This window comes from Ruditapes philippinarum, unplaced genomic scaffold (assembly GCF_026571515.1).
Source record: "Ruditapes philippinarum isolate M1 unplaced genomic scaffold, ASM2657151v2 ctg3496_1_1_1_1, whole genome shotgun sequence".
Classification (NCBI taxonomy): domain Eukaryota; kingdom Metazoa; phylum Mollusca; class Bivalvia; order Venerida; family Veneridae; genus Ruditapes; species Ruditapes philippinarum.
In genome coordinates, this window is record NW_026866333.1 from 66,241 (window position 1) to 78,770 (window position 12,530).

Here is a 12,530-nt window from a genome sequence, read left to right on the forward strand (position 1 = left end):
CTGGGAATTCAAGAGACATAGAATTGCAGGAAAATCATACCATGTCACATAGCTGACAGTTACAACATTTCATACTCAAGACTAATTTCTATCATCAATAAACCTTGGAAGTTTTATGTTACATATAAAATTTAATTTCAACCCATTCATTCTTCAGTCTCCCAATATTAAATACAAATCTAAGGTTTCAACAAATAAAGCTAAAATTTTACAATTTATATTCAATGTTTTTTTAAGTTTTAAAGCCAATAACTTAAAGTCCAGTGATGTTATGTATAATCAATGTCATTTATAGTGTGTTATGTTTATTTTATTGTTTATTTTGTAAGGTAATAAGGCAATGTTCCAGTAGTTATGGACAAGACAGACATGGTTGCCCTCTTTTATATACTATTCACAAGTGGGCCACATGTACATTTCATTAAACAATACTATCATCATTGTACATTATAATGATGAACAGTCTTAAGATAGCTTTTAACATGGTATAAATTTACAACATGGATCAGGATGTGTATTTGCGCATTATTTAAACTGAGTACAGAACAAATACAGGATAAAGCCTTTAAAATTTTATAACAAATTTTATAACTTAGCTTATATTAAACAATGTTTTTTTTAATTTCAACTTTTCACTCATCAGATATAAAGAAAAGCTAGATCCAATTTAACTAAAGGTATATCTAGAACTTGTATCATAGTTTGGGGACCTTTCTGCTGAAAATGTGTCAGAGTTACATCATATACATGCACAGTACGTTAACTGGAGTGCAGTTACTAGTAAACTTCACTCCAGTCTCAGCATGCCCATTGATTGGCTCATTTATGCTGGGGTTTACCTATTGTGACGGCAGAGAAAGGGAAAACAATAGAAATAACACATTCAGATGTTCGTTCATTGGTTACTTTATTCTGGGGTTTCATATTGTGACAACAGAGAACATGTTTTTATGTTTGACTATGATACAAAAGAGAAAGAACATCAGAACACTCAGCAATCTGATTTATACTCGGGGGTGGGGGGGGGGCTACGTAGGGATTAAACGATGATCGAATAGAACCGATCGACGATGATCGATTACAAAGTTTAATAATCGATTATCGGTAATTTATTTCCTTGCTGTTGCTTAAGTGACTCACTGTATTATAACAATACTGTAAAATAAAGCCAGTTTTGGTTGAAACAATAATTTTCATTCAATTGAATATGAAAGCATACTGGTGACCCATGGAGTTAATAGTTGACAGTGAGGCATGCTAGTTTAAAGGTATACTTTGCTCAAAGATGACATTAGAAAATATTTAAAATTGCTACACAGTCTATTTGTAAATATAAAATAAACATGTTTTGACTTCACACAGAGAAGATATGTAATGTACAAAATTATTCTACACACTAAAGGTTGGTGCAATATCAATATATAGTGTCATTAAAAAAACCTGGCAGTTTTGTTAAGAAAGGACCAACTTTACTTGTTCCCATACAGTACATAGTTTATTCATTCCTTTTTTTGGAAGTGAGACATAATAATTTCATAGATTTTAATGAATTTATTTGACTAAAATACTTTACTCAAGGATGAGCATAGTATATCTTTAAACTAATTTATTTCAGTTGATAAAGTGGTTAAGTGGTGGTTACATGGAATTCTTATAAATATTAAAGCATGATATGTACGGTACATTGTTTGCTATTGTAAAATTAATGTTTCGATTATATAATCGATGATTGATCGAAAAGGGTTGTTCGATTATTTTCGATGATCGATTATGATTTTTGTCGGATTAAGAAACCCTAGGGCTACGCCTCCTACAAATCAGATAGCCTTGTGTTTCGATGCTCTTTCTATTACTAAATTTCTTCTCATGGTATCTTTAACTATCAATTAACCGGATTTGAATGATGGACCTGACCTGCTTAGATTGTTAGACCAGACCATTGTTTAATATGTAAAAAACTTTTAAATTCTAAAAGTTTTTTTTTTTGTCTCTAAATTGGGAAAATTCCTCAACCTTTTGGGATTTTGGCAAAAAAATCTTGCAAAATATACTGATTTGGTGTAAATTTTATTTTTTGGGAAAACTGCATGATTCAAAAGGAAATTTCTATTGAGAAGCAATTTTGTTATTTTTTTTACATAGAAGTTATCATAGGAAAAACTTAAAATTTAATTGGATATCTAACAGAACAGTGTGGTCAAACTGCACAAGTGTATGAGATAACCGGATTTTATACTGGTGATATAAATAATCTATTGTCACCAGACTCAATACTACATTACATGACAATATACAGCTTCATAAGTTCATATATCCGGGAATATGACAGTATCTGGTACACGAAAATGCATTGTATGCAACAAACATTATTAAACATTGAAAAGCTTTGAATACAAATCACAATATTATGCATATTTATAAATATCTACAGACATCAGTTTAAAGCATCCAGATGAAAGTTCACCTAAAAGAAAATAAATTTCTATCAAACAAACCAGTGGTGACATGTTGTTATATCTTACATTAGATTTTGATTTTTTCTAAACATTTTTGTGATTTTTTTTTATGTTTTTTTTTTGGCATTGTGAAGAGGCCTTATTTCGGGGTCAAAATCAACCAAAAAAAATCACTGATTTGATATACTAGTATTTATGCCAGAAAGAATATTTAGGCTAGATCACCCATCATATGCAACAGCAATGGTTTAATAATTTGAACAGATTTGCAAATGCATACATGAACAAACAAATTTACAAATTTCTTTTCATAAGTGAATTAAATCCTTAAAAAATATTACTCCATTCAAATATTAGATTATTTAAGAAGATCATAAAAATTATACATATTAAGAGTTCTATTCACATATCCAAGATGATATTTCTATAGTTCTAATTTGTGATACATGTAAAAGACAGGTTCAGGTATAGATACTATAAATATCCGACCCGTAACCAAGTTGTTTACATGATTCTAGGGTATCTTTTTATAAAATATATCACTTTTTTAAACATGTTCCTTAGTACAATAATATTGCTGTTGTAGTTTTAAAGAATCATACATAGCAAAATGGTTTTCTTGCAATATCTATGGAATATGGAAATTCTATTGTTGTGGCAAAAAACAACAACATTGCAACATTGATGTATTACACCAGAATGATATATCTATCTTTCTAACAAATGATTTAGGTTACATGATAAATGGGTCTATGTTATATCAATGACTTCCAAACATTTTGTCTACATCTTAATATCTTAGAACTGCACCTTCTCTTAAAGCATCAATGCACAATTAAAACTGCACGCCTCCAGATGAGCCAAATAATTTCAAGAAAATCAATATTGAGAAAAATGCACTAAACATTTAAAAGAAAGATAAAAACCTTCTAGATCCAAGTTATATTTTACATGTTATGTGTGGTTTAAGACTGATTTTTTGCAGTAATTTATCACCATATTTCTACTGCCTTACTAATGCACTAAGGGCTGTTTTGCATATGTTGACCACTTTTTGTAAATTTTTGTGGCTTGTAAGTGTAAATTATCTTATTTGTTCACCTCACAATATTTTACTTTTAAAAACATTTCCAAAATTTTCATGAAAATTAACTTGAATCTGGAGGTGTGCTGCTTTAAGAATACCTATATATTTGTTTTGTTTGGTTTTATGGCGCACCAACACAATTTATGTCATATGGCGCCAAAACAGGAAAGATGATTTTGGCTAACCCCTGATATTACAAAATTTAAGCACCACCAGGGATCAAAACCACCCCACCTGCTGGAGCTAAGAGATGCATAGCCTCCAGTAATTTAAACCCATTATGTCGCCTCTTACAATCAAGCAGGGATAAACGGTGGCCTAAAACCTTAAAGTTAACCCCTCAGCCACATATGGTAAGACTTTTATAATATGGTTTTGAGTTTGACTCTAAATATTGTAAAGAATTTAACTTGTTATTAAGGCAATAATCCTGTATATATGTGTCAAACATTTCAGGAGAGTAATATTGAATATTTCAATGCATAAAATGCATTTGGATATACATGTATATGGAGTAACCATTTAATGCATGCGTACTGAACATTTCATACTAACATCCTCAACATTTTAGGGAAAATTTTCAGAATAGTACAGATAAGACAAAGATCAGCCTGAACATTTTTGCCATCCTTTCATGGCCTGCACTGGTTACATTGGTATAATCAGATGCTGCCGGCAAGCAAACAGTTAACATTGTTTCTGTCATAAACTAACTTGCAGTAACCTGACACACATTCCTAGAATCTGTACCATGACTGACATATATAAAGGAAGTAAAATACAACCTCTTTGACACATAAATGACTAAAAATGTAAGAGCAGGAGAAATGGTATTTGAAAAGTAAACCAAGTCTGAAACAACTAGAATTGTGTCTATTTACGTTCCCATTTCATTTGCCTTTCACAGTGGCATATCTACATAGTTATGCTCAGTTTTATTAACCAATGACTGAGGTAACTCTAATTATTGATTAAATATGGATTTCACATTGAGTGTCACTGTGACCTTGACCTGTGACCTCAAAATGAATCTGCTACTGGGCTCATGGGCAATGTCCCTACCAAGTAAATCAAAACCACAGTTAATTTCTACTCAAATTATTGAATGGACAAGGATTTTATACAAAGTGTGACCTTTGACATTATGATCTCAAAATCTATAGGGGTCAATGTTCCTATCAAATTAAAAACACACTATTACAATCTATTTGAGGTAATCTCCTGGCCATGCACAATGTCCCGACCAAGTTTAACAAAGTATCGCTTATTTCTTCTCGAAAGGATTTTGGTGTCACTGTGACCTTGACCTTTGACCTTATTACATCAAAACCCAGAGGGGCCCATCTAATGGCCAATGAGTAACATTCATTTCCAAGTTAATGCACTAAGACTTACTCCTTCAGAAGAAATTGATCAGACAATGATTTAACTTTACTGTGACCTTGACCATTCACCTATTCCTAATGACCTTATAATTTATTTACTTGCAAATTGGCAATGTCCTTATAAGTTATAACATCAGTACACAACTCTTAAAATAAATCAGAAAACAAACAAACAACAATACATTTTTATTACAGCATACGGAATGGTGATTAAATCTGCCTTCATAAAGATATGTTAGAGCACATTTTTCAGACACCTAATTTATATATGGCTGTTGTCTCTAGAAACATCTCAATCAATAGGTGTGCCCTATATACCAGGAACTATCCAAGAAAAATACACAAAAAACACAAGTAGGAAAATTTGGTAGGTATATTGCAGTATAAACCAGTGCAAATGGTTGCTGTAAGAACACACTATCACAGATACTTGCACAGTAAACCAGGAAGACAGGTATATAGTCATCTATGCTGAGCTGGCATATCTATAACACTGAGGTTTTTGTTAGTCACCTTGACAATGTCAAGATGAGAGAATTATAAATGGTGCAAATGGATTGCACAGAATGCCTGCAAGCAATAACCTCCCCTTAGCTAATTTTTTTAATGAATATAAAGAAGTAGATTTAATATGTTCGTAAAAATGTGCTGAAGAGATATTGTACCAAAGGGTCAAATAACTATTAGAAATTAAGGCTTTTCAGAGGTTGGCCAAATGTATTGATAATAAAATTTTAATATTAGAAAATATATATGCACAGTAATGACACGAAACACAATATATAATTTGTCCATGTCAAGTTAGTCAAATAATCCCCAGACAGACTGCACAAAATGCAATTAATTTCGTCCCATTAATTTAAAGGGTAGTGATTTTTCATAAATAACATTAAAATGGATTTGCAGCAAACTTGTCTTTATCTGTAATTTCAATATGATGTCATCTGAAATAATAGGTCTGACTCTTCCTCCATCGGTAATGCTGGAAAAGAAGCCATATGTTCTACACTGTGTCTGTGTGACATAAACCAAAAAGAAAGTCCAAAATTCTTTATTTTTTCTGTTGTTTTAATAATGGGCTGGATGCATTTTGTAAATAAAATTTCAATAGGGAAATTATTCCAACTCATGTAGTGGATTACATAATCAAATCTAAGTAAGTTCTCTAAAAGAAAATGTCAACTACTCAAACAATAATCATATCAAGAAGGAAGCAAAGAATAATTGATTGCTATTTGACATTATCATTATCAGACATATTGTCCTCCACTAATCCCTAAAGGGAAAACATGTCAAGTCTAGGAATCTCCAACTCTCCATATTAAGAAAAGATGTTTGTACGTTTTGGTTTTACTGAATACCGACACAGTCTAGGTCCCAGCTTTACTGGTGGAAGAAGACCTCAGGTGCCCTTCCGTGCATTATTTCAGGCACAAACTGGCACCTGAGTTGAACTGCTGACCTTCCATAAGCTAGCTGGTTAGCTTCCTCACATGATAAAATCCGAAGTCCAGTCGGGATTCGAAACCACAGCGAAAAGGGGCAAGTGTTTGTAGTCAACAACCTTAAAAGTGTACTATGAAAACTTAAAAAAACTGAAAGGCCTACAATGACTGCAACCCTATTATCAGCAATTACTTATGTTATTCTTGAATCCATCTCCTTTATTTATTTTTTCAAAGCTAATTGATTGCCAAAAAAATGAACAAACAAGATTGCATTTGAGAAAAATGCTATGCCACCGCATTAATACCTAAGCTCTAGGCCTTTTGGGCATTTACAAGAAGGTATTTTAAGTTTTTGAAGCCTTGTACCTTGTACCTACAGACAATAAGATTTTTTTATTTTTTACTATATGTATATATTGAAAATCAATGACCCCCGGGGCGGGGGCAATTTTGACCCAGGGCTATAATTTGAACAATCTTGCTAGAGGTTCACTACACAATGTTTCATGCAAAATATCTAACCTCTAGCATTTGTCAATTGCTAGAAGAAATTTTTTTAAAGTTTTTACTATATACATATAACGAAAACCAATGACCCCCGGGGCAGGCCGATTTTGACCCCAGGGCTATAATTTGAACAATCTGGGTAGAGGTCTACAACACAATGCCTTATGCTCTAGGCCTTTTGGGTCTTTACAAGTTGGTATTTAAACTTTTTACTATATGTACATATAGTGAAAATCAATGACCCCCGGGGCGGGGCCGATTATGACCTAGGCTATAATTTGAACAATCTTGGTAGAGGTCTACCAGGCAATGCCTTATGCAAAATATCTAAGCTCTAGGCTATTTGGGTCTTTACAATAAGGTATTTTAAGTTTTTACTATATGTACATATAGTGAAAATCAATGACCCTGGGCAGGGCCGATTTTGACCCCAGGGCTATAATTTGAACAATCTTGGTAGAGGTCTACCAGACAATGCCTTATGCAAAATATCTAAGCTCTAGGCCTTTTGGGTCTTTACAAGAAGATTTTTTAAATTTATTCTTATAATTCCTTTTGGTTGCCATGGCAAACCAGATTTCTGCATGGAATGAAATTCTTTGAACAACTTTGGAAGCCCTTCACCCAAGGATCAATCCTGCCAAGTTTGGTTGAAATTGGACTATTGGTTTTTTCACAAGAAGATTTTTTACGTTCACTATATAATCTCTATATCAATGACCCGGGGCGGGCCGATTTTGACCCCAGGGCTATAATTTGAACAATGTTTGGTAGAGGTCTACAGACAATGCCTTATGCAAAATATCTAAGCTCTAGGCTGTTTGGGTCTTTACAATAAGGTTTTTTAAGTTTTTACTATATGTACATATAGTGAAAATCAATGACCCCGGGGCGGGGCCGATTTTGACCCCAGGGCTATAATTTGAACAATCTTGGTAGAGGTCTACCAGACAATGCCTTATGCAAAATATCTAAGCTCTAGGCCTTTTGGGTCTTTACAAGAAGATTTTTTAAATTTGTTCTTATAATTCCTTTTGGTTGCCATGGCAACCAGATTTCTGCATGGAATGAAATTCTTTGAACAACTTTGGAAGCCCTTCACCCAAGGATCAATCCTGCCAAGTTTGGTTGAAATTGGACTACTGGTTTTTCACAAGAAGATTTTTTAAGTTCACTATATAATCTATATAACACACACACACACAAACAAACACACACACACACAGGTGAATCGCTATATGCCACCGCATCGCAGATGCTGCGGTGGCATAAAAAGTCAACAGCTTAACCTCCAGTGCAAAGTGTGTCATCTTTATAAATATATAGATGCAGTATGAATACCTACTAACCTTTCACTGATAATGAAGGTATTGGGAGAAACAGGTAAAATCTATCAGAACCAATATTTCGGTTAACACAGTCAAGGTGAATTATTTACTGTCTGAGTAATATGAAGGTTACTATGCACATACTGTATTAATCTAGGTAAAATACGAGATATTTAATTCTTATATCTCATTCTCCATTATAATTGCTTTGAAGTTGATATTGAATTTTGAAATTTGAAAATATTTAATACATCTATACTGTATCGTGCATCAGTGAAATATCAAGATTAAATTACCGGATATAGATTGAATATGATAGGTGTGTTTATAAAGAATTAGATCCGGGTAAATGTATATTATACAATACATACAAAAGGGACTAATACATTTTAAATTAAAAAATAAAATAACAAAGACAGTCTTGTTTTCATCTCCCTACACAATCATGACTTGACTTAATTTTAATTGTAACATCTCAAATTCACATCCGGTTTACTTTTCAAATTAATCTACATGTATACTTAAATATTATAGGTCCTATGTCAACTCAACTCAAGTGGGCAAAGAATTTGCTGGCTATTGCAAAATTTACTCTCAGCTATATTGCCGAACTTTGAAAAATAGTAATGAAATATTAAAAGTTAATCTCAAGTTTTAACTGGCTACTTTAAAATTTATTCCATGTACTGTCCTTGTAACTGAAACAAATTTAGTTGTTTGACATACAAAAGTGTAAACTGTTGGCTAATTTATCTACAAACAAGAGTGCCATGAATGTTGCACAGTCTCTTCCTGCAACCACTTATAATTTAGTAGTCATTAAGATTAGCAAAAAGTTTTTGTTGAAAACTGTAAATTGTCTCTAATGTAATGAGCATGCTTTTAGCAGGCATGTAAGGGATGTGGAACAATATAGCTTTGATATGTTTAAGATATATTTTAATTGATATACATGTATGAACAACAGATTTGATAAGGCTTCCAAATATACATCACCAGCATTGTACATGTATTTTTGTCTGAACCTAATCTTTCAAGCAAAAAAAAATCTGACATTGTACATTTATAATGATTTACATTTTTTTTCCAAAACAAATACAGACAAAAATAATGCAAAAATGTTAACATTGATGCTTCTGAGTATCTGTTCATTTTACACATAAACAGTTTGCTTTTTGATGTTCCATTGACATTCCTGCACAGACTTGCTATAAATACAAAAGTAACATTAATCAATTGACTTATGTGTTGCACTTTGTATGTGAAAATGACCCTGAAAAATATTACAACTGGGGATGGTCAAATGATGTTGTCTAATTATGTTATGTTCCTATAACAGCAATATAAATCAACAAAATATGTTGACAGCTGGTTATAGAACTTGTTTTATCTTTGGATACACCAGCAATAAAATTTACAAATTACAGTGACTCTATTTTTAGAAATAGTGGGTATGTCAGCCTAATCAGCAATCCTTTGCCATAAGCCAAAGTTCAATCTTCCAATACAAATATAAAGTGACATTAATTTTATGAATAAATTATGAATAACAATTTTCAATCAAATACCATTAGTGATCATAGATCTTAAGACAGACTAATGTTAAGACACAACCTATCACCCTACTACCATAATGTTCCTTAACATATCCCAGACATTGAAAGTATGCCAATATTAGTACTATACATGTAAACAAGGAAGAGAGGAAGATTCATAATATACTGTAGGGTAGAATTTTTTTTCTTCTACATTTCACTAGATAGGGCACTAGGGTCACCTTATTGTTGATACATGGCATATCACTGCATTACTAGCGTCATTGATAATCTTGAACTTTTTAAATGGAGAAATATTCCCTCAATTAAACAGGTTTACATACAACAAATTTCCTTTTTTTATAATAGTAACAACTTCTTGTTTAATATTTTGAGACAAACCACTTTTTTGAATGCATGAGTAAGTTACATCATGGACAAGACAATTTATCAAAGTTTAATTTTGATCTTTCAGTGACCTTTTCTGCAAGTGACCAATGCAGTACTTGCATATCACACACAATATTTACAGTCAAACATATGTGCCAAGTTATCAAAACAACTCAATGCATGACCAGGTAACTGCATCAAATTTTGACATATCACATTCACCTTTAAGTGGACAGGTACTTCTTGAGTTCAACAAGCCATCTATTATGGCAAACATTTATGCCACAAGTTATTTCAGAATCCCTCAATCTACATCTAGGTTACATTGCAAAAAACTGAGATGCACTAATTCACTAATGCACAAAATATACACCTGCCATTATGACAGCTACCATACAAATATGTACATGTATTTCACCATAAATGAACATGACAAGAATAGAGGTTAAAGATCATAGCTTTGAAATATTATCATTTATAATGCTATTTCTGCATTGTATTAAAGATATACTATAATGCTCATTCTTGAGGAAACTATCTTAATCATAGAAACTTATTGAAATTAATGGAATTCTACTGAATATGTCTAATTTTAATAAAAGAATAAAAACTATGCATGGGAAGCTGTGTTCCCTATCATGGGTTAAGTACAGTTAATTAGTTTTTTCTTATGAAAACTGTTAGTCATTTTAATGACACTATATATTCATATTGTGACCTGTTACCTATAGTGTTTGAAATTTAAAACATAGCATATCTACTACAGTAATGAGTATGTGTGAAGTAAAAACATGTTTTGTATTTACAAAGAGCAATCATCAATATTTTCTAACATCAAATTTGAGCATAGTAGATACTGAAAAGCAGAAAAACAAAATCTGTGTCAAGGACAGCACCTGTTTTGAATTAGAAACTATCCATTTCAAATTTAAAGGATTTCAATATCAACTTCAATTATTTTGCTTTTTACATAGCTGATATACATGTAGAAAATGCAGTGTGTAACAATTCATCAGTGCCACATTGTATGACATACGGTATTTATATAAAGTACTATAATAACACCTTGGTACTTAGTTTTTGCAATACAAATTTAGGTGAAATCAGGTAACAGGCAATACAGTGAACACACTGTGGTACATCTTTATCTTTGCAATACACTGACACAGCCGTCAAACACAATTCATCATACAATAGCAGTAACTACATGTAAGCACCTTAAAAATATAACTGAACCTGTAATTTCCAAATGTATCTGAAACCATATCTTGTTTAATGCAGTCTGAAATTACTCTTATTTCCTTATATGAATCGTGCAATCTTCAAGAGTCTCTCACTAACAGGATAAAAAAAGTCTCTTATATTATCATTATGATAAATGTATATATAAAACATGTACATTTACATCTTTCAACCTAAATGTTATAAAGAACAGGTGCAGCAATTAAATGCATACAATGGTACTACTGTTTTGTTCACGAAGTTGCACAAACAGGAAATAGCCCAAGAGGATGTTCTTAGGTTCTACACTAAACAAGTAAAACTGAACTGTTATTTCGAATCTTTTATTTGATTGTTTGATTGGGTTTTATGTCACACCAACACAGTATAGGTCATATGGCAATGTTCCAGCTTAACTGCTGGAGAAAGACCTCATGTGCCCTTTTGTGCATTATTTCAAGCAAGAACGGGCACCTGAGTATTTGGTTTTCTTAAAATAACTAAAATCTCCTCTATCATTGAGTTCTAATGGAGGATGAATGGTATCAAAAATATCTTTTGTCAACCAAATTGACAAAGGAAACATATATATTTTCAATACTCTAAATTTAACATGAAAAAAAATAAGGAAGACCAACTGGGATGACTTTAACATAAAATAAAGATCTGCATTTTTTAGACAAACTGGGTTGACAACCTAAAGGTATTGAGGTAAGCATACATGTGGATTACCTAAGAAAAAAGAAAACTAATGGCACAAACTGTTCTATGCCTAGCAGTTTTGCAATGAACTTCTGTATTAATCATACTGTACTCAAAAATAGTTGTTTTAAACAGTTCTGTTATGGCTGATCAATGTATACTGCTTTTTTTTCTACAAATAATCAACAAAGTGCATGTATGTGTTGTATTCTTTAAGCAAACACATATATCAATTCACAACTAAAATTGTTGTTAAAAATCAACATAATTAGATATGTGCCATGGTAGCATAATTTATAATACATGTATTTTAACTAATTCAAGGTCTAACAATTAGTTAAAATCAACATTGTAGTTGTGTACTGGATTTCAGCTGAGATTGTGAAGTTTTGGTGCTACTAAAAATGCCTACTTTGTGATCAATAAGTTATAATCCTGAGGTGATCATGTCAGTTTGATTTGACAAGCACA